The 19,212-nt window shown below is 39.2% G+C and overlaps 1 protein-coding gene and 1 pseudogene across 3 annotated transcripts in view; both read left to right on the top strand.

The window, feature by feature from the left end:
• Positions 1–19,212, top strand: part of ACER3 (alkaline ceramidase 3) — a 164,948-nt gene that overhangs the window by 20,731 nt on the left and 125,005 nt on the right. The gene's annotated exons all lie outside the window — the stretch shown is intronic.
• On the top strand, positions 13,722–13,846 carry LOC125080333 (uncharacterized; annotated as a pseudogene).

The following is a 19,212-nucleotide window of genomic DNA, read 5'->3' as shown; positions in this document are numbered from 1 at the left end:
AGATGGAGTTTCCCAGTCCAGCTGTAAATCGACCCTATTGTACACAAATATATTCAGAGCACCTGCTGTGTACAAGGTATATGGTATGCCTTTGAAATTGGCATTAAGACATCATCCTTGACAACTAGGAAGACTAGTGAAGAAAAAAAAAAGATCATCAACAAAGTGGTATTGGCAGTTAGGGGAGTAGTAAGCACGACCTCACAGTTTCTAGGTGATTTCCTGCTTGCTTATTTAAGGCTTCACTGAGGAAGTAACAATTTAGATGTTAGAAGTAAGAAGATAGAATTTGTTAACAGTAAAGGGCCCTACTCTGCACAGACATGTTTAAAATCCCCATTGTGACCTCCCTACCATTGCTGAATGGTTTTATGTGCTTTATCTTTTATTTAATGACTTTTTCAACAATTAGATCTGATGAAATTTTTTATCCCTAAGCAGCAGGGAAGATTTGAATTCTGAGATCTCACGAAAAGATTTTAAGGAGGCATACAGCATAGAGAATACAGTTAATAATATTGTAATATACTTATCATGGGAAGCATTCAGTAATGTATAAAATTGTTGAATCACTGTGTTGTACACCTGAAACTAACATGTTGACTATACTTCAATTAAAAATTCAAAATTTTAATAAAAGGGTTTTAAGGAGGAACCACTACTTATTAAAAATATATACAGATTTCTAGGGAAAAATTACTTTTTTATGGTCTTTTTTGGCAATGTTAAAAACAATATTAATAGGTCATATTGACACTATGTGTCAACCACCATGCTAAGCACCTTATTTAATTATAATAAAAAATCTTTTTGAGGAACATTTATGATAATGGTCCTGCATATTTTGAGTTATTTCCTCCTTCCATAGAAAGAAAGTGGGTAACTTTCTTAACATTTTCGACATTTTAATAGTTTTTCAGTGAAGTTATATATTTGCACGCTTTTGGTTGCCTTTTGTGTAACCAGTTGGGAATATATCCTTTCATCATAGAAGACTCTTAAATTAGTCATTCATGCTTTCTCTTCCCTCTCTCCCATCTCACAACCATCTTAGTTCAGTTCCTTATCATCACTTATCATCACATTTGGATTACTGTAGTCATAATTTATTTGTCCCCTTCCTACTGTATCCAGTCTGTAAACTTAAAATTATTCTTCTCTTTATCATTCCTCTGCATCATTTACTCCCCATTTGCTCTCTCTGGAAGAGTTCAGACTTTGTGTAGTTTGGTAGCGAGATCATAGACATATTGTCCATGTTTATATTAGTTCCACTGTATCAGAGTTGCTGTATGTAGCTCCCAATACAACTTTCCTCCTAGGCTTAATAAAAGTCATTTGTCATGGTTTCCTAGGCACAACATGTTCTTTCTGGCTTTGTACATTCATGTGCTTTCTCTGCCTTGGATATTGTTCTCTGCACTTGTTTAAACTCCTATTCACCCTTTAAGGCACACTGAAATATTATCTCTTCTGTGAAGTTTTCATCAATTATACCAAGCCAAGGGTTAATGAATTGATACCATTTTCTATGAACTTCCATTATAGTATGTTGTATTTTTTTTATTATGTTAAAATCATGTTCATATGTTCATAAAATTAATGTTCATATGCATTTCCTTTGTGGAAACCACTTTTCTTGTTTTTCTTATTAGAGAGTAATTACTTGTTGTGGAAAATTTTGAATCAGTCAGCAAATATTGATTGACTATTTTCAATATGCCAGGCACAATGCTAAGTCTGGGAGAAACTGGTGAAATCTTCATGAATTGTATACTTTAGACTTGGGGAAGTACTTAGTTCAGCTCTTCAAAATGTTGTGAAGGGAAATATAGAAAATACAAAGAAGCAGAAAAAGAAAATGAAAAGTACCAGTAATCACCCTGTTCAGCATTATATTACAAAATGAAATGTAAAAATCAGACTTGGCCCCGGGAGGCCCATGAGGCATAATTGATCTGCATAAGCAGTGGCTTAGATTCCGTGCTACCAACTCCTGTGTCACCTCACCCTCAACCCACACCTGTGGCCTTATGGACCATTTCTTAGGAGCAGTTAATTGTTTGCTGTGTATCCTCCATACTGTCTTTTCTTTTTCTCTCTCTCTCTCTTTTTCTCTCTGCACACACACATATTGTAAAAATAAAAATATATGACTATGCCATATGTAGTATTTTGTGACTTGATTTTCTCAGCAGATGTAAAGGATACTTCCATTCTTTAAAAAGTGATTTAGAAGATAAACTTTATTTTTATTCTGTTTGAGCTTACTTTAAATTAAAAAAAAATACACTGAACCTTCAGTTCTGTATCAAAAGTGAAAAGATATTTGTTTACCCCCCTCATGTGAAATAATACATGGTACATACGTTCTTTTACTTTTCACTTACTTTTACCTTTTTTTTTTTTTTTAAAACCTCATACAAGTTAAGATAAGAAGGCCTGAAATATGGCAGTGATAGTGAGGATGAAGGTAAGGGAACTCTAATGAGCATTCTCAACCCTTGCTGTTTGCCCTTCTGCCTCTGTGATAGCTCAGGACTCCTTTCCGTCTCTTTCCTCTTTTCCTTTTCTTCTTCTCCAACTAGGAAGTCTTTTTTCTTTTTCTTTTTTTAAAGATTTTATGTATTTATTTGGCAGAGAGAGAGACACAGAGAACAGGGGGAGAGGCAGGCAGAGGAAGAAGCAGGCTTCCTACTGAGCAAGGAGCCTCATGCAGGACTCCATCCCAGGACCCTCGGGATCATGACCTGAACCGAAGGCAGCCACCTAACCAATTGAGCCACCCAGGTGTCCTGGAAGTCTGTTTTATATGCATATAAAGCAGTAAGCAAGATACTTTATAAATGGACATAAAGATGTTCAATGAAATATTGTTTAATAAAAGAAACATAGCAACAGGGGTGCCTGGGTGGCTTGGTTGGTTAGGCAGCTATCTTCAGCTCCGGTCATGATCATGGCGTCCCAGGATCGAGTCCCGCATCAGGCTCCCTCTTCAGCAGGGAGTCTGCTTTTCCCTCTGACCTCCCCGCCCGCCCCGTGCTCTCTCTGTCTTTCAGATAAATAAATAAAATCTTTAAAAAACAAAACAAAGAAAACATAGAAACAACCTAGAATGTCCAGTGGTATGGGAATAGATAAGTAAAATTGGTATATTCCTATGATAGCATACTGTACAGCAGTTGAAAGGAATGGACTATTATAATTATCTACTGGATCTCTCAACTAATTTTTATTGATTAAAACTTTGTGGAGTGAGGGGCGCCTGGGTGGCTCAGTGGGTTAAAGTCTCTGCCTTCGGTTCAGGTCATGATCCCAGGGTCCTGGTATTGAGCCCCGCATGGGGCTCTCTGCTCAGTGGGGAGCCTGCTTCCCCTTCTCTCTCTTGCCTGCCTCTCTGCCAACTTGTGATCTCTGTCTATCAAATAAATAAATAAAATCTTTAAAAAAAAACAAAAACAAAAAAACTTTGTGGAGTGATACAGAGTTACCCGATTTAGATAAACATAAAAAGCACAAAGCAAAACTGTATGTTTATGGACATACATATATGTAAAATAATTTTTAAATGAATTACAATTATGCACCCAAATTAACACTAGCCATTTTCTCTAGAAATGTGTGAAGGGAATTTGACTGGAGAGATGGTTGACTTTGATTATATCAGTAATAGTTCATTTAATTTATTAAAATAAAAGCTTGATGCAGACATGGCAAAATGTAAATTATGATCAATTTTTAGGTTTCTTTTTTTAAATTCATTTACATTCAATTAACCAGTAAGTAGTACATGATTAGTTTCAGATGCAGAGTTCAACAATTCATCGGTTGCGTATAATACCCCCATTTTGGAAAGCCATCCTCAAAGTGCCAGCCCTGAGGGTGGCAGTGGAATCACAAGACCCAAGAATCCCATTCGTTCTGTGTGCAGCCGCACTTTTGCCAGCACAGGCCTGGATGTTGGGAGAGCCAGACATGGGTCGCTGGGCCTCACCCTGGATGTCTCTGTGCTCCCGTGCAAGTAAGGTAAGTGGCAGGTCAGGTGATGGGCGAGGTCCATTTCAACTGTGAAATTTCCAAAATGCCCAGTTAGCACCCACTCTGGTTCTTAGACCTTGTGTTACCACCTTCCCACCCCAACGCCTTTGGTTTTCTTCATGGAAGAGAACAGCTTTCATTGATCACTTTGTATGATAAGCTAAATAATTTTTAAAAATTATCTTGGGATTCCTAATTGTCCCTACACTCCCCATTATGGAACAATCGTTCCTGAATTTTTTTTCTTTTCTTTTTTCTTCTTTTATTAACATATAAAAGTATTATTTATAAAAGGTATTATTTGTTTCAGGGATACAGGTCTGTGATTCATCAGTCTTATACAGTTCACAGCAGTCAGCATAGCAGATACCCTTCCCAATGTCTATCACCCTGCCACCCCATCCCTCCCACCTCCTCCCCTCCAGCAACCCTCAGTTTGTTTCCTGAGACCAAGAGTCTCTTATGGTTTGTTTCCCTCTCTGCTTTCATCTTGTTTCATTTTCCCTTCCCCTATGATACTCTGTCTTGATTCTCAAATTCCTCATATCAATGAGATCATAAGATAATTGTCCCTCTCTGATTGACCTATTTTGCTTAGCATAATACACTCTACTTTCACCATGTCCTTGCAAATGGCAAGTTTTCACTTTTTTGATGGCTGCATAATAGTCCATTGTATATACCACTTCTTCTGTATTCATTCATCTGTTGATGGACATCTAGCCTCTTTTCATAGTTTGGCTATTGTGGACATTGCTGCTATAAACATTTGGGTACCCATGCCCCTTGGATCGCTACATTTGTATCTTTGGAGTAAATACCTGGTAGTTCCATTGCTGGGTCAGAGGGTAGCTCTATTTTCAGCTTTTTGAGGAACTTCTATACTGTTTTCCAGAATAGCTGTACCAGCTTGCATTCTCACCAACAGTGTAGGAGGGCTCCCTTTTCTCCGCATCCTTGCCAACATCTGTTGTTTCCGGACTTGTTAATTTTAGTCATTCTGACTGGTGTGAGGTGGTATCTCATGCTGGCTTTGATTTGTATTTCCCTGATGCCAAGTGATGTGGAGCATTTTTTCATGTGTCTTGGTCATTTGGATGTCTTCTTTGCCTACATGTCTCTTCATTCATGTCTTCTGCGCATTTCTTGACTGGATTCTTTGTTCTTTGGGTATTGAGTTTGATTAAGTTCTTTTTTTTTTTTTTAATAAAGATTTTTTATTTATTTATTTGACAGACAGAGATCACAAGTAGGCAGAGAGGCAGGCAGGGGGGTGGGAAAGCAGGCTCCCTGCAGAGCAGAGAGCCCCATGCGGATGTGGGGCTCGATCCCAGGACCCTGGGTTCGTGACCTGAGCCGAAGGCAGAGGCTTTAACCCACTGAGCCACCCAGGCACCCCTTAAGTTCTTTATAGATTTTGGATACTAGCCCTTTATCTGATATGTCATTCACAAATATCTTCTCCCATTCTGTCAGTGGTCTTTTGGTTTTGTTGACATTTCCTTTGCTGTGCAAAAGTTTTTGATCTTGATGAAGTCCCAATTTCATTTTTGCCCTTGCTTCCCTTGCCTTTGGGCCGGCCTGCCTTTCTTTCTTTCTTTCTTTCTTTCTTTCTTTCTTTCTTTCTTTCTTTCTCTTTCTTTCTTTCTTTCTTTCTTTCTTTCTTTCTTTCTTTCTTTCTTTTTATTTGACAGAGAGAGAGATCACAAGGAGGCAGAGAGGCAGGCAGAGAGAGAGAGGGGGAAGCAGGCTCCCTGCTGAGAAGAGAGTTTGGCGATGTTTCTAGGAAGAAGTTGCTGTGGCTGAGGTCGAAGAGGTTGCTGCCTGTGTTCTCCTCAAGGATTTTGATGGATTGCTGTTTCACATTGAGGTCTTTCATCCATTTTGAGTCTGTTTTTGTGTATGATCTAAGGAAATGGTCCAGTTTCATTCTTCTGCATGTGGCTGTCCAGTTTTCCCATCACCATTTGTTGAAGAGACTGTCTTTTATTCCACTGGACATTTTTTTCCTGCTTTTGTCGAAGATTAGTTGACCGTAGAGATGAGGGGGCGATTTCTGGTCTCTCTGTTGTTCCATTGATCTACGTGTCTGTTTTTGTGCCATTGCCACACTGTCTTGATGATTACAGCATTGTGACAGAGCTTGAAGTCCAGAATTGTAATGTCACCAGCTTTGCTTTTCTTTTTCAACATTCCTCTGGGTATTCAGGGTCTTTTCTGGTTCCATATAAATTTTAGGATTATTTGTTTCATTTTTTTTTTAAAGATTTTATTTATTATTTATTTGACAGAGAGAGATCACAAGTAGACAGAGAGGCAGGCAGAGAGAGAGAGAGAGAGAGAGGGAAGCAGGCTCCCTGCTGAGCAGAGAGCCCGATGCGGGACTCGATCCCAGGACCCTGAGATCATGACCCGAGCCGAAAGCAGCGGCTCAACCCACTGAGCCACCCAGGCGCCCTATTTGTTTCATTTTTTTGAAAAAAGTTGATGTGTATTTTGGTAGGGATTGCTTTGAATGTGTAGATTGCTCTAGGTAGCATAGACATTTTCACAATATTTGTTCTTCCAATCTATGAACATAGAACATTTTTCCATTTCTTTGTGTCTTCTTCAATTTCTTTAATGCGTACTTTATACTTTTCTGAGTACAGATTCTTTGCCTCTTTGGGTAGACTTATTCCTAGGTATCTTAAGATTTTGGGTGCAGTTGTAAATGGGACTGACTCCTTAATTTCTCTTTCTTCTGTCTTGCTGTTGGTGTGATTTTACATCCTGACTCTTTATCGAATTCCTGTATAAGTTCAGGCAGTTTTGGGGTGGAGTCTTTTGGGTTTTCATATCATCTGCAAAGAGTGAGAGTTTGACCTCTTCTTTGCTGATTCGGTTGCCTTTAATTTCTTTTTGTTGTGTGATTGCCGAGGCTAGGACTTCTAGTACTATGTTGATAGTGTGGTGATAGTGGACGTCCCTGCCATGCTTCTGACCTTAGGGGAAAAGCTCTCAGTTTTGCCCCATGGAGAATGATATTTGCTGTGTTTTTCATAGATGGTTTTGATGATATTGAGGTATGTACCTCCTACCCCTACACTGTGCAGAGTTTGATCGAGAAAGGATGCTGTACTTTGTCAGATGCTTTTTCTGCATCTATTCAGAGGTTCATATGGTTCTTGTTCTTTCTCTTATTATTAGTGTAGTGTATGACATTGATTGATTAGTGGATGTTGAACCAATCTTGCAGCCCAGGAATAAATCCCACTTGTTTGTGGTGAATGATCTTTTTTTTTTTTTTTTTAAGATTTTATTCATACATTTGACAGAGATCGCAAGTAAGCAGAGAGGCTGGCAGAGAGAGAGGAGGAAGCAGGCTCCCTGCTGAGCAGGGAGCCCAATGCAGGGCTCAATCCCAGGACCCTGGGATTATGACTTGAGCCGAAGGCAGAGGCTTAACCCACTGAGCCACCCAGGTGCCCCATGAATAATCCTTTTTAATGTACTGTTGGATCCTATTGGCTAGTATTTTGGTGAGAACTTTTACATCCATGTTCATCAGGGTTATTGGTCTGTAATTCTTTTTGATGAGTTTTCATCAGATTTTGGGATCCAGGTGACGCTGGCCTCATAAAATGAGTTTGGAAGTTTTCCTTCCATTTCTATTTTTTTAGAACAGTTTCAGGAGAATAGGTATTAACTCTTCTTTAAATGTTTGGTAGGATTCCCCTGGGAAGCCATCTGGCCCTGGGCTCTTGTTTGTTGGGAGATTTTTGATGACTGCTTCAGTGTCCTTACTGGTTATGGGTCTGTTCAGGTTTTCTATTTCTTCCTGGTTCAGTTTTCGTAGTTTATACATCTCTAGGAATGCAACCATTTCTTCCAGATGGTCTAATTTGCTGGTGTATAGTTGCTCATAAAATGTTCTTATAATTGTTTGTATTTCTTTGATGTTGGTTGTGATTGCTCCTCTTTCATTCATGATTTTATTTGGATCCTTTCTCTTTTCTTTTTGTTAAGTCTGGCCAAGGGTTTATCAATCTTATTAATTCTCTCAAAGAACAAACTCCTACTTTTGTTGCTCTGTTCTACTGTTCTTTTGGTCTCTATTTCATTGAGATCTGCTCTGATCTTTATTATTTCTCTTCTCCTGCTGGGTTTAGGCTTTCTTTGCTGTTCTTTCTCCAGCTCCTTTTGGTGTACGGTTAGGGTGTGTACTTGAAACCTTTCTTGTTTTATGAGAAAGGCTCATATTGCTCTGTACTTTCCTCTCAGGACTGTCTTTTGCTGCATCCCAAAGATTTTGAACAGTTGGGTTTTCATTTTCATTTGTTTCCATGAATTTTTAAAATTCCCCTTTAATTTCCTGGTTGACCCATTCATTCTTTATCAGGATACTCTTTAGCGTCCATGTATTTGAGTTCTTTCCAACTTTTTTCTTCTGGTTGAGTTCTAGTTTCAGTGTATTGTGGTCTGAAAATATGCAGGGCATGATCCCAGTCTTTTGGTACCAGTTGAGACCTGATTTGTGACCCAGGATGTGATCTCTTCTGGAGAATGTTCCATGCGCCCTAGAGAAGAATGTGTATTCTGGTACTTTGGGATGGAATGTTCTGAATATATCTGTGAAGTCCATCTGTCCAGTGTGTCATTTACAGCCTTCATTTCCTTGTTGATATTTTGCTTAGATGATTTGTCCAGTTCAGGGAGGGGAAACTGTATCCAAAAATTTTAAAGAAAGAAAAACATATATACACAAAAAATAAGATTGAATACAATGAAGGGATGGAATATGACTGTAAAAATGAAAATTAAAAACATTTTTAAAAAGGAATTGATGTGATGTTGGTTAAAATAGGAAGGAAGAACAATTCAAAAAAATTTAAAAAGAAAAAAATAAAGAAAAATTTAAAAATTAACTGGAAAGATTAAAGAATCATGGGAAAAAGCCATGAATTCTATGTGCTCCCTTCCCCTAGCGTTGTAATTTTGCACTTCTCATTGACTGGTAAACTTGGTCTTGGCTGGATGCTTTTGCTGATCTTCTGGGGCAGTGGCTTGTTGCAGTGATTCTCAAGTCTCTTTGCCCCAGGTGGAGTTACATACCGTTGCCAGGGCCCAGGCTACGTAATCTGCTCAGGTTTGCTCTCGGTAGCTTTTGTTCACTGAAAGTTTTCTGTACAGCTTTGGAGGATGAGAATGAAAATGGTGGTCCCCCAATCTCTGGTCCAGGAGGAGCCAACAACTCAGGGCCCCACTCCTCAGTATGCCCTCAGAGAAAAGCAATCAATCACTCCTGTCTCCCTGGTCTCTAGCCACACTCTCTGTTCACCTGGCCTATGATGAGCGTTTCTATCTCTGATATGTGACACCGGTTGGAGTCTCCAAGCTCAGTTGATTCCTGCAGCACGCTCCTGTGCTGCTCCTCCCACAGGAGGAAGGGGAGTCTCCTTGTTTCTGCCACTTGTTGGGCCCCTGCTCAAAGAGGCCGACTGTGCCACAGATCACAGTTTATGGCAACCCTGAGCTGAGAACCCACTCCTCAGCTCAGTCTGTGCAACCAGCTTCCCCACTGCAACACCTGGGAGCTCTGCCACATTCAGGCACCCCTCTCCTGTCTTTCTGTGACCCCGAGGGTCCTAAGACCACACTGTCCAGGTGAGGGTTCCACCCCCGCTTAGCCACTGGAGCGACGTCCCTTTGCTGAACAGACTTCTAAAAGTTCGGATTTTGTGCTCTGATGCTCTGTCACTTGCTGGGAGCCAGCTGATGGAGGCTCCCTCCTCGCCACGGTCTGTCTTCCATATATCACCTTGGATTAGCTTCTCTGCATGTCCTGCCTTCCAGAACGTGGTTGCCTTTGTGTTCATAGAATTGCTGCTATTCTTTTCTTTGATATCCTGTGGAGTTTGTAGGTATTCAGATAGTTTGATAACTAGCTGAATTCCTGGAACCAGATGAAATTTAGGTTTCCTACTCCTTTAACATCTGCTCTTACCCCCAGTTACCTTATTCTTTTTTCTGGATTTTACAGTTTCTCTAATTAAAGGTCATTGTGTAGCATCTGGTACAAAATAGATAATGAATTTCAATTTGCTCTGTTTTTGTCAACCATTCCTACAGGTGGAGTGAATCATTGTAGTATCAGTAAGTACTTGGGATGTTACATAGGTAGTTTAATATCCCAGTTATTTAAAGCTTTTCCAGCCCCTTTAAACTTACTGCCCCCCACCCCATGGTGATATGGGGTATTTGAGGTACAAATTCAGGAAATAAACATTCTTTATTGTGCCAGGAACCAGTTCTTAGGAGAAATACCAATATACCCTGCCTAGCAACTTTTGTATTGTTTCTGCACTTGAAAGCCTTCTGTAGATTACAACTCACTAGTCTGCTACTAGTTAATTATTTGACTACTATGTCAGTTTATTGTGAAACCTTAGTTATTTCCTAATTGTTTTTTTCTTCCAAGTTTTTATTATTGATTGATTGATTTTTAAAGATTTTATTTATTAGAGAGTGAGAAAGAGAGGGAGATAGTGTGTGTGCCTGTCCATGAGCAAAGGGAGGGGCAGAGGGAGCTCCCTCAGCAGGGAGCCTGGTTTGGGATTTGATCCTAGGACCCTGAAATCATGACCTGAGCCAAAGGCAGATGCTTAACCGACTCAGCCACCCAGGTGCCCCTTCATTTCTTGTTTTGTTTTGTTTTTTCCTTTTAAAGATTTACTTATTTTGAGAGAGAGAAAAAGAAAGAAAACGAGAGCATGGGGAGAAGGGCTAAGGGTGAGAGAAGCAGACTCCCCACTGACTGCAGAGCCTGATGCAGGGTTCAGTGTCATTTTTTTTTTTTTTTTAGTATATGTGCTGCCGAAGCGAGCACAGGGTTCAGTGTCATGACCCTGAGATCCTGACCTGAGCTAAAATTAATAGTTGGATGCTTAACCTACTAAGCCACCCAAGCACCCCTTTCTTCCAAGTTTTTATTTTTTAATTTTTATTTTTAAATATTTTATTCGTTTATTTGAGAGAGAGAAATCACAGAGGGAGACTGAGGGGGAAGGTGACTCCTCACCGAGTAGAGAGCCCAACATGGGGCTCCATCCCAGGACCTGGAGATCATAGCCATAGCTGAAGGCAGACTCCAACCAACTGGTCCACCCAGATGTGTCCCCACCCCCAAGTTTATATTTAAATTCCAGTTGGTTAACATACACTCTAATATTAGTTTCAGGTGTGGAATTTAGTGGTTCAACCCCTACATAAAACACCTGGTTCTTGGGGTACCTGGGTGGCTTAGTCTGCTTATCTATCTATCTATAATATATAGTTATATATCATATCTTCTTTATCCATTCGTTTATCTGTGGACACTTGGGCTCTTTCCATAATTTGGCTTTTATGGACAACACCTGGACTCTTTCCATAATTTGACTATTGTTGATAATGCTGTCATAAACATCAGGGTGCATGTATCCTTTCAAGTTAGAATTTTTATATGCTTTGGGCAAATACCTAGTAGTGCAATTGCTGGATCATAGGGTGGTTCTATTTTTTTTAAATGATTTTATTTATTTGACAGAAGGACAGCCAGAGAGGGAACACAAGTAGGGGAGTGGGAGAAGGAGGAGCGGGCTTCCCGCAGAGCAGGGAGCCTGATGTGGGGCTCGACCCCACAGCACCCCGGGATCATGACCTGAGCCGAAGGCACACGCTTAATGACTGAGCCGCCCAGGCGCCCTGGGTAGTTCTATTTTTAACTTTTGAGGAATCTTCGTTTTGTTTTTCAGATGACTGCACCAGTTTGCATTCCCACAAACAGTGTAAAAGTGTTCCCCTTTCTCTGCATCCTTACCAACATCTGTTGTTTCCTGTGTTGTTAATTTTAGCCATTCTGACAGGTGTAAGGTGGTATCTCATTGTGGTTTTGATTTGTATTTTCCTGATGATGAGTCATTTTGAGCATCTTTTCATGTGGCTGTTAGCCATCTATATCTTCTTCGGAAAAGTGTCTATTCATATCTTCTGCCCATTTCATAACTGGATTATTTGTTCTTTGGGTTTTGAGTTTGATAAATTCTTTATAGATTTTGGATATTAACCCTTTATCAGATATGTCATTTGCAAAGATCTTCTCTCATTCCATAGACTGTCATTTAGTTTTTTTTTATTGTTTCCTTCTGGTATATTCATGACTTTTAACTGATGCATTCCAGTTCTAAGTAAATGAGTGAGTGAAAAATTTAGTGAGACTAGATTTGAATTAATGATAAATCTGATAAATGAGATTAATTTGTGAGTAAAGAATTACTCCATTACATCATAATTGAACTACTTATGAAATGATATCAGTTTTTGAATATCTTTACTATTTTGTACATTTGGCACTAGTTTAATTTGCAAGAGAGCAGAGTCTGTCTGGTTTTCCTTTGTATTCCTTTATAGTGCTTTTCATAGTAGATATTCAGTAAATACTTGTTTGTTTTTTTTTTTAAAGGTTTTATTTATTTATTTGACAGACAGAGATCACAAGTAGGCAGAGAGGCAGGCAGAGAGAGAGGAGGAAGCAGGCTCCCCGCCGAGCAGAGAGCCCGATGCGGGGCTCGATCCCAGGATCCTGGAATCATGACCTGAGCCAAAGGCAGAGGCTTTAACCCACTGAGCCACCCAGGCGCCCCTAAATACTTGTTTTTGAATGAGTGAATAAATGTAAGGCTGCTGCTCTTAAGAAATTTAACTAAAGGGGGCACCTGGGTGGTTCAGTGGGTTAAGCCTCTGCCTTCAGCTCAGGTCATGACCTCAGGGTCCTGGAATCCAGCGCGACATCAGGCTCTCTGCTCAGCGGGGAGTCTGTCCACCCCCCCCTCCACCTACCTTTCTGCCTACTTGTGATTTCTCTCTGTCAAATAAATAAAATCTTCAAAAAAAAATTTTTTTTAACTTAAGGACGTAAATGTAAATACTTATGTTTTGCTTTAGTGGAAAGAGAGCTATCTGTACAGGGCAATCTGTGCCAAGTGCCAGATGAGGGGTTAGAACAGTCTGTGCTGAAGGAGGAGGGAGTGATCATATTCAGTACCGTGACTAAGCAAAACTTACTGAGTTGGGCCCTGAAAAGAAAGTTTTAATGAAAGTGGAGAGGAAGTGGAGTTTATCAAAATAATCATTTTCTGATTTTGTTAATTCAGAATGCCTCTTCATCCTGAATATGGTTTGGAAACTTCCCCTTTTTTGACCTTTGGATAAATCTGAAATCTTTATTTCACTAAGTATTTCTCCAGGGAGATCAGAACCACCTTAGTTCCCCTTTTCTTCTAATTCATGTCTTCTGTATCATTCTTTTCTGTTAGTTATTTATTCTCACTGTTCAGCTCTCATCTTTGAGCCTTCTTCAAAGCAGCATTATATAAATACAACATTCTTTTTTTGCTATGAGCCTTTCTCTTTCCCTATGATCTCTGTCTTAATAGATGATAGTACCTGAGCTGTAACTAATGTGAGGCTCCCAAGGTCTTCTGTTATCTCTTTAAGAGACCACTATCTACTTGGCCTTTCTTCCCAAACCTAAAATGTACTTCCTCTTGAACTTAATATGGACATTTTCATTTTTATTATTTTATCATAAAGAGTTTTAAGTTTTATTTTTATTAAATACGCAGTAAAGTAAAAATAGAATGTGTTTTAAAAAATAATGTGTAAGTTTTGCACAGTGGCAGTATCGTAGCCAATGAGGTTTATCTGAGGTGCGATTATTGCTAATTAAAAAATAATGTGTAAAACCAGTTTTCATAAATTAAATAATTTTTTTGAAGCTACTATATGTACTCTAAAGAAAATAGAATGACTCTTGTATTAGTAGTGACATAAATTCTTCTTATCTTTTTTTCTTTCAAGGCTTAGCTCCAGTGCTAGCTCCTTACTGAATCTCTTCTTGAGTTCCTTCCTGAGTATGTTGTTGGGTGCCCCTTGGTCCTGCCATTCTCCCTTGCTATTTGTTTACCTGTCGGTCTTTCCTACTAAGTTGTATATATATTTTCCCAGAACAGGAACCAGAGTTATTCACTTGCTAAACCTTTCTTCCCATCTCCCATCTCAGTGCCTTTCCCATAGGAAATACTTAATAAGTGTTTGTCAAATTAAACTGAATTTGTGCTTATAATTCTTTAAAGTAATACATACCTATGTTGGTTTCCTGTTTTATTCTGATATCTGTCTTAATAAAGGAGTACCTAATAATGTAATATGCATTTGTATGATTTTTTTAAACTCTGGGTGAAATAGCATATACTACTATTTTCTTTCTTTTTCTTTGTTATTGTTCTGAATTAGAAAGCAAGCTTTCTCCCTTTTGACAACTGTTCTGAGCTGATCTAAGTATCAAGACAGTTCCCAGGCAGCACTTAATTTTTATTTATTTTATTTAATTTATTTTACTTTTATGTCCATTAATTAACACATAGTATGTTATTAGTTTCATAGGTAGAGTTTAGTGATTCATCAGTTGCTAATACCCATTGCTCATTACATCAAGTGCTCTCCTTAATGCCCATCACCCAGTACCCTGTCTCCCTACCCACCTCCCCTCCAGCAACCCTCAGTTTGTTTCCTATAGTTAAGAGTCTGTTATGGTTTGTCTCCCTCTCTGATTTCATTTCATTTTATTTTTCCCTCCCTTTCCTATATTCATCTCCTCTGTTTCTTAAATTCCAGCACCTAATTCTTAATATGATCTTTTTGGGTCATAGTTATTGTTTTCATCGTACTTTAAAGAATTTAAATATTTTGCGCCCCCCCCCCCCCACAGGTCTGGAAACTAAGTCTTTTTTTTTTTTTTTTTTTTAAAGATTTTGTTGATTTACTTCTCAGAGAGCAAGAGAAGCACAAGCAGGGGGAGCTACAGAGGGAGAGGCAGGCTCCCCGCTGAGCAAGGAGCCCAGGACCCTAGGATCATGACCTGAGCCGAAGGCAGACGCTTAACCCTGCTGAGACACCCAGGAGTCCCAGGAAACTAAGTCTTAAGCATAAATAATTTTCCCAAGTTAACACAGCTAGAAAGTGGTATGAATAAAATGTTGCCTGATATAAATTGAGAAGATTAAATTAGAAGGTCTGCCTGTCTTCTTTCGGCTCCAAAGTCTTTGAAGTTCTGGGAATCTTTTACATTATTTGAACATCTGTATAAGCAGTAAAATATTTCACAAAGTGAACTTGTTTGGGGGGAAAGTTTCAGGTTGCTTTCAAGCTCAAACCAGTTACTGCTCTCACAAAGATCGTTTGCTGACCATGCAGGAGGGCTCCTCATAGTGGCAATAAAGCAGTAATTTTATCAGCTTCACCAGGTTTTAATGCTTCTATTTTTTTTATCTTCCGTTTTGGGTGGTGGTTATATAGCTGTCAATTGTCTACCCAGTTGCCCCAGGGCTTTCTTGTGTCAGGCAAAATTTGGGAGAACCAAGACTGCTGAGCGCACTGGCTCCACCTACTGTCATGCTGAGGCAAACATCTTCCTACTGTTTCTCCTTTGAGAGTTGTTTCAAATTTATGTTTGTATATTGCTTTTCCCCCTTGACTTTCTTTCCTTTACTTTTGATATTATAGTTTTCTTTTCATTTCCCAAAACTTGGTTTTACTTACTAAGAAATTTCTAAATTATGGGAATGTTGTTAATGTCTGTAATTTTTATTTGGTGGGAAAATACAAAGAAATTGTGTTTGGTGGTATGAAAATATTGTAGTTTTCAAATTTGAAAAAATTCCTTGAGTCTATGTTCAAATAGGATTCCTTCTATGAAAAAAATACTTTTTTTGCTTTAATGTTTTAGTATACTAACTGTGTGGTATATGACTGAATCTCTAGTTTTTACTTCTGGTAACCTTTTTTTTTTTTTTTTTTAAAGATTTTATTCATTTATTTGACAGAGAAACAGAGAGGGAACACCAGCAGAGGGAGTGGGAGAGGGAGAAGCAGGCTTCCTGCGGAACGGTGATCCCGATGCAGGGCTTGATCCCAAGACCCTGGGATCATGACCTGAGCTGAAGGCAGACACTTAATGGCTGAGCCACCCAGGCTCCCCACTTCTGGTAAAAAACTTTTAATTGAATTTTCTGGGAGCATTCCAAACCCAATTAAACTCCAAAGAGTAGTAACTTAGCCTTCATTTTCTATCATTTATTTATATTATTAATATTTAAATTTTAAACTATAAAAACAGTATAACCGCGTTGTGGAAAATACAGAAGAAAGAGAAAAGATCGGTTTACCATCTTAAAAAACCCATTCTTATCATATTGGTGTTTGGGGTAACCTTCAGCAACCATAGTTATGCCCAGCCATGATTAATGAAAAACAGTTTTATAGTTGTGCTAGTTACCAACTTACCCCTCAGCTCCAAACTGATTCATTGCATGCTCCATGAAAATGGACCTTTACATAGGTTTCCTTTGCTAAGTTGGCTGAATGTTAAACTTTACCAGTAGAGGGCACTGGAGAGACATTGGAAGAGGGAGGGGTGTTCCATCTTGGTTCTGAGGTGCTGGCTTGGTAGTTTCTCTACTGCCTGGCTCTTGCAGTACAAGTGGCTTGTCTAGTGTCTCTCTGACAGTGCATGAAGATTCTAGTGCCCTGATCTTAAAGCTTGTCAGCTTTTACAGTGATAGCTCCTGCAGAGCACTGCAGTCAGAAGGATCCACTGGCCAGTAGCTCCCCACTCCATGTAATCAGCTTTCCCTGGCTCCCTAGAGGGCATATGAAGAACAAGTTCTTTCTTTTTTTTTTTTTTTAAGATTTTATTTATTTATTTTACAGAGAGAGATCACAAGCAGGCAGAGAGGCAGGCAGAGAGAGAGGAGGAAGCAGGCTCCCTGCTGAGCAGAGAGCCCGATGCGGGACTCCATCCCAGGACCCTGAGATCATGACCTGAGCTGAAGGCAGTGGCTTAACCCACTGAGCCACCCAGGCGCCCCAAGAACAAGTTCTTAAGGGTATAATTTTCAGTAAGCTCTGCAGTTGTGGCACTACAGCAACTTTTCTGTTGTTCTGTGGGCTGTGGTCATGCCCTCTCCAATAGGGTTTAGATCTCAGTCCTGACTGAGACCTCTTCTTTTAGTATTTTATCTCCAACCTAGGAATAGTGGTCATCCCTTATATCTGCTATTTCTATATTCTCAAGTATTCTCTTCTTATTAGCCAATCCCTCATTATTCCAAGTTTCTCATAGGTAATGATTCTTTATGGTAAACTTTTCTTTTTCAAATTACCCTCTGGTGAGGGTTTCCCAAACACCAAAATGATAAAAATGGATATTTTAAGATGGTAAAATAATGGATTTCCTTCTTCTTTTTCCTGTATTTTCTGCAATAAGGCTATATTGTTTTTATAATTAAAAATATTAATATAGGGGTGCCTGGGCAGAGCACAATATTCTCAAACACTCAAGATGTCAGGGAATACAATATGTGTAACTCCCTGAAAAACTACATGGATTATGAAATCTAAACAAGTAGATCATGGTTTAAAAAACAAACAAACAAAGGCAAAATGGGAAGAAAAGTCATGGGGAAAAAGACTAGTGGTAGTTACTATATCCATTTAACTAGAGATTTGGGGCTAAAAACAAGGCTGAACATAGAATTACCATATGATGCAGGAATTCCTTTCCTAGGTATATACCCTAGAGAATTGAAAACATGTCTACACACAAAAAAATGTATTATGAATGTTCATAGCACATTATTTATAAAGTCAAAAGAATGGGAAACAACCCAAATGTCTTAACTGATGAATATATAAGTAAGATGTGTCATACCCACCCAGTGGACTCTTTGGCAAATACTTTATATTTAAAAGAATGAAGTTGGGCCCCTGGGTGATTCAGATGGTTAAGTGTCTGCCTTTGGCTTAGGTCATGATCCTGGGGTTCTTGTATCGAGTCCTGCATTGGTCTCCCTGCTCAGCGGGGAGCCTGCTTCTCTCTCTGCCTCTGCCTCTCTTTCACTCTCTGTCTCTCATGAATTAAAAAAAAAAAGTTATAGATACATGCATGCTACAAAATGGATGAGCCTTGAAAGCATTATGCTAAGTGAGAGAAGCTAGACACAAAAGACTACATATTGTATGATTTCATATATATGAAATGTCTAAAATAGCTGAATCCATAGACACAGCAAGTAGATTAGTGGTTGCCAGGGACTGTGGGGAGGAGAGATGGGGAGTGACTGCTAATGGGTCTGGGGTTTCATTTTGGGCTGATGAAAATGTTCTAAAATTAGTCATGATGGTTGCACAAGTCTGTAAATATGTTAAAAACCACTGAATTGTATACATGAAAAGGGTTTTATGATATGTGAATTATATATTGATAAAGCTACTATTAAAAAAACCCACAAAGGTAGAAAATGTTTGCAGAACTAGACGTACATCCTTGATATTGTGAAATAATAGGCATCGACAATGTGGAAATGACTAAAAAAATAAGTACATAGGGGAAGAGAGGTGGGAGGAAATTTTGGAGTATGAATTTTCTTATGTTTCACAGCAAGAATGCATTTGCTATAGGGGCGCGCCTGGGTGGCTCAGTTGGTTAAGCGTCTGACTTTTTTTTTTTTTTTTAAGATTTTATTTATGAATTTGACAGACAGAGATCACAAGTAGGCAGAGAGGCAAGCAGAGAGAGAGGGGAGGGGTAAGCAGGCTCCCTGCTGAGCAGAGAGCCCGATGCGGGACTCAATCCCAGGACCCTGGGATCATGACCTGAGCTAAAGGCAGAGAGAGGCTTTAACCCGCTGAGCCACCCAGGCACCCAAGCGTCTGACTTTGGATTTCAGCTTAGGTCATGATCTCAGAGTCATGGGATCAAGCCCTGGTACACTCCCCACTCAGCATGGCATCTGCTTGTCCTTCTCCCTCTGCTCCATCCCAGCCTTCCCCCCTCCTCTCCTCACGTACACACTCTCTCTCAAATAATAAATAAAATCTTAAAAAAAAAAATAAAAGGATGCTATTAAAAAAGAAAAACAAAAACAAAAATCCAGGTCTTTTTTCTTTCTTTTAGTCTTTTTTTTTTTTTTTTTTTTTTTTTTTTTAGATTTTGTTTATTTACTTGAGAGAGAGTGTGAGAGAGAGAGCCTTTACCAGGGACGGGGGAACAGGCAGAAGAAGAGGGAGAAACAGACTTCCCACTGAGCAGGGAGC

This window comes from Lutra lutra, chromosome 10 (assembly GCF_902655055.1).
Source record: "Lutra lutra chromosome 10, mLutLut1.2, whole genome shotgun sequence".
Lineage (NCBI taxonomy): Eukaryota > Metazoa > Chordata > Mammalia > Carnivora > Mustelidae > Lutra > Lutra lutra.
The sequence above is the reverse complement of the archived record's forward strand: the minus strand, read 5'-3'. Positions and strand labels throughout refer to the sequence as shown.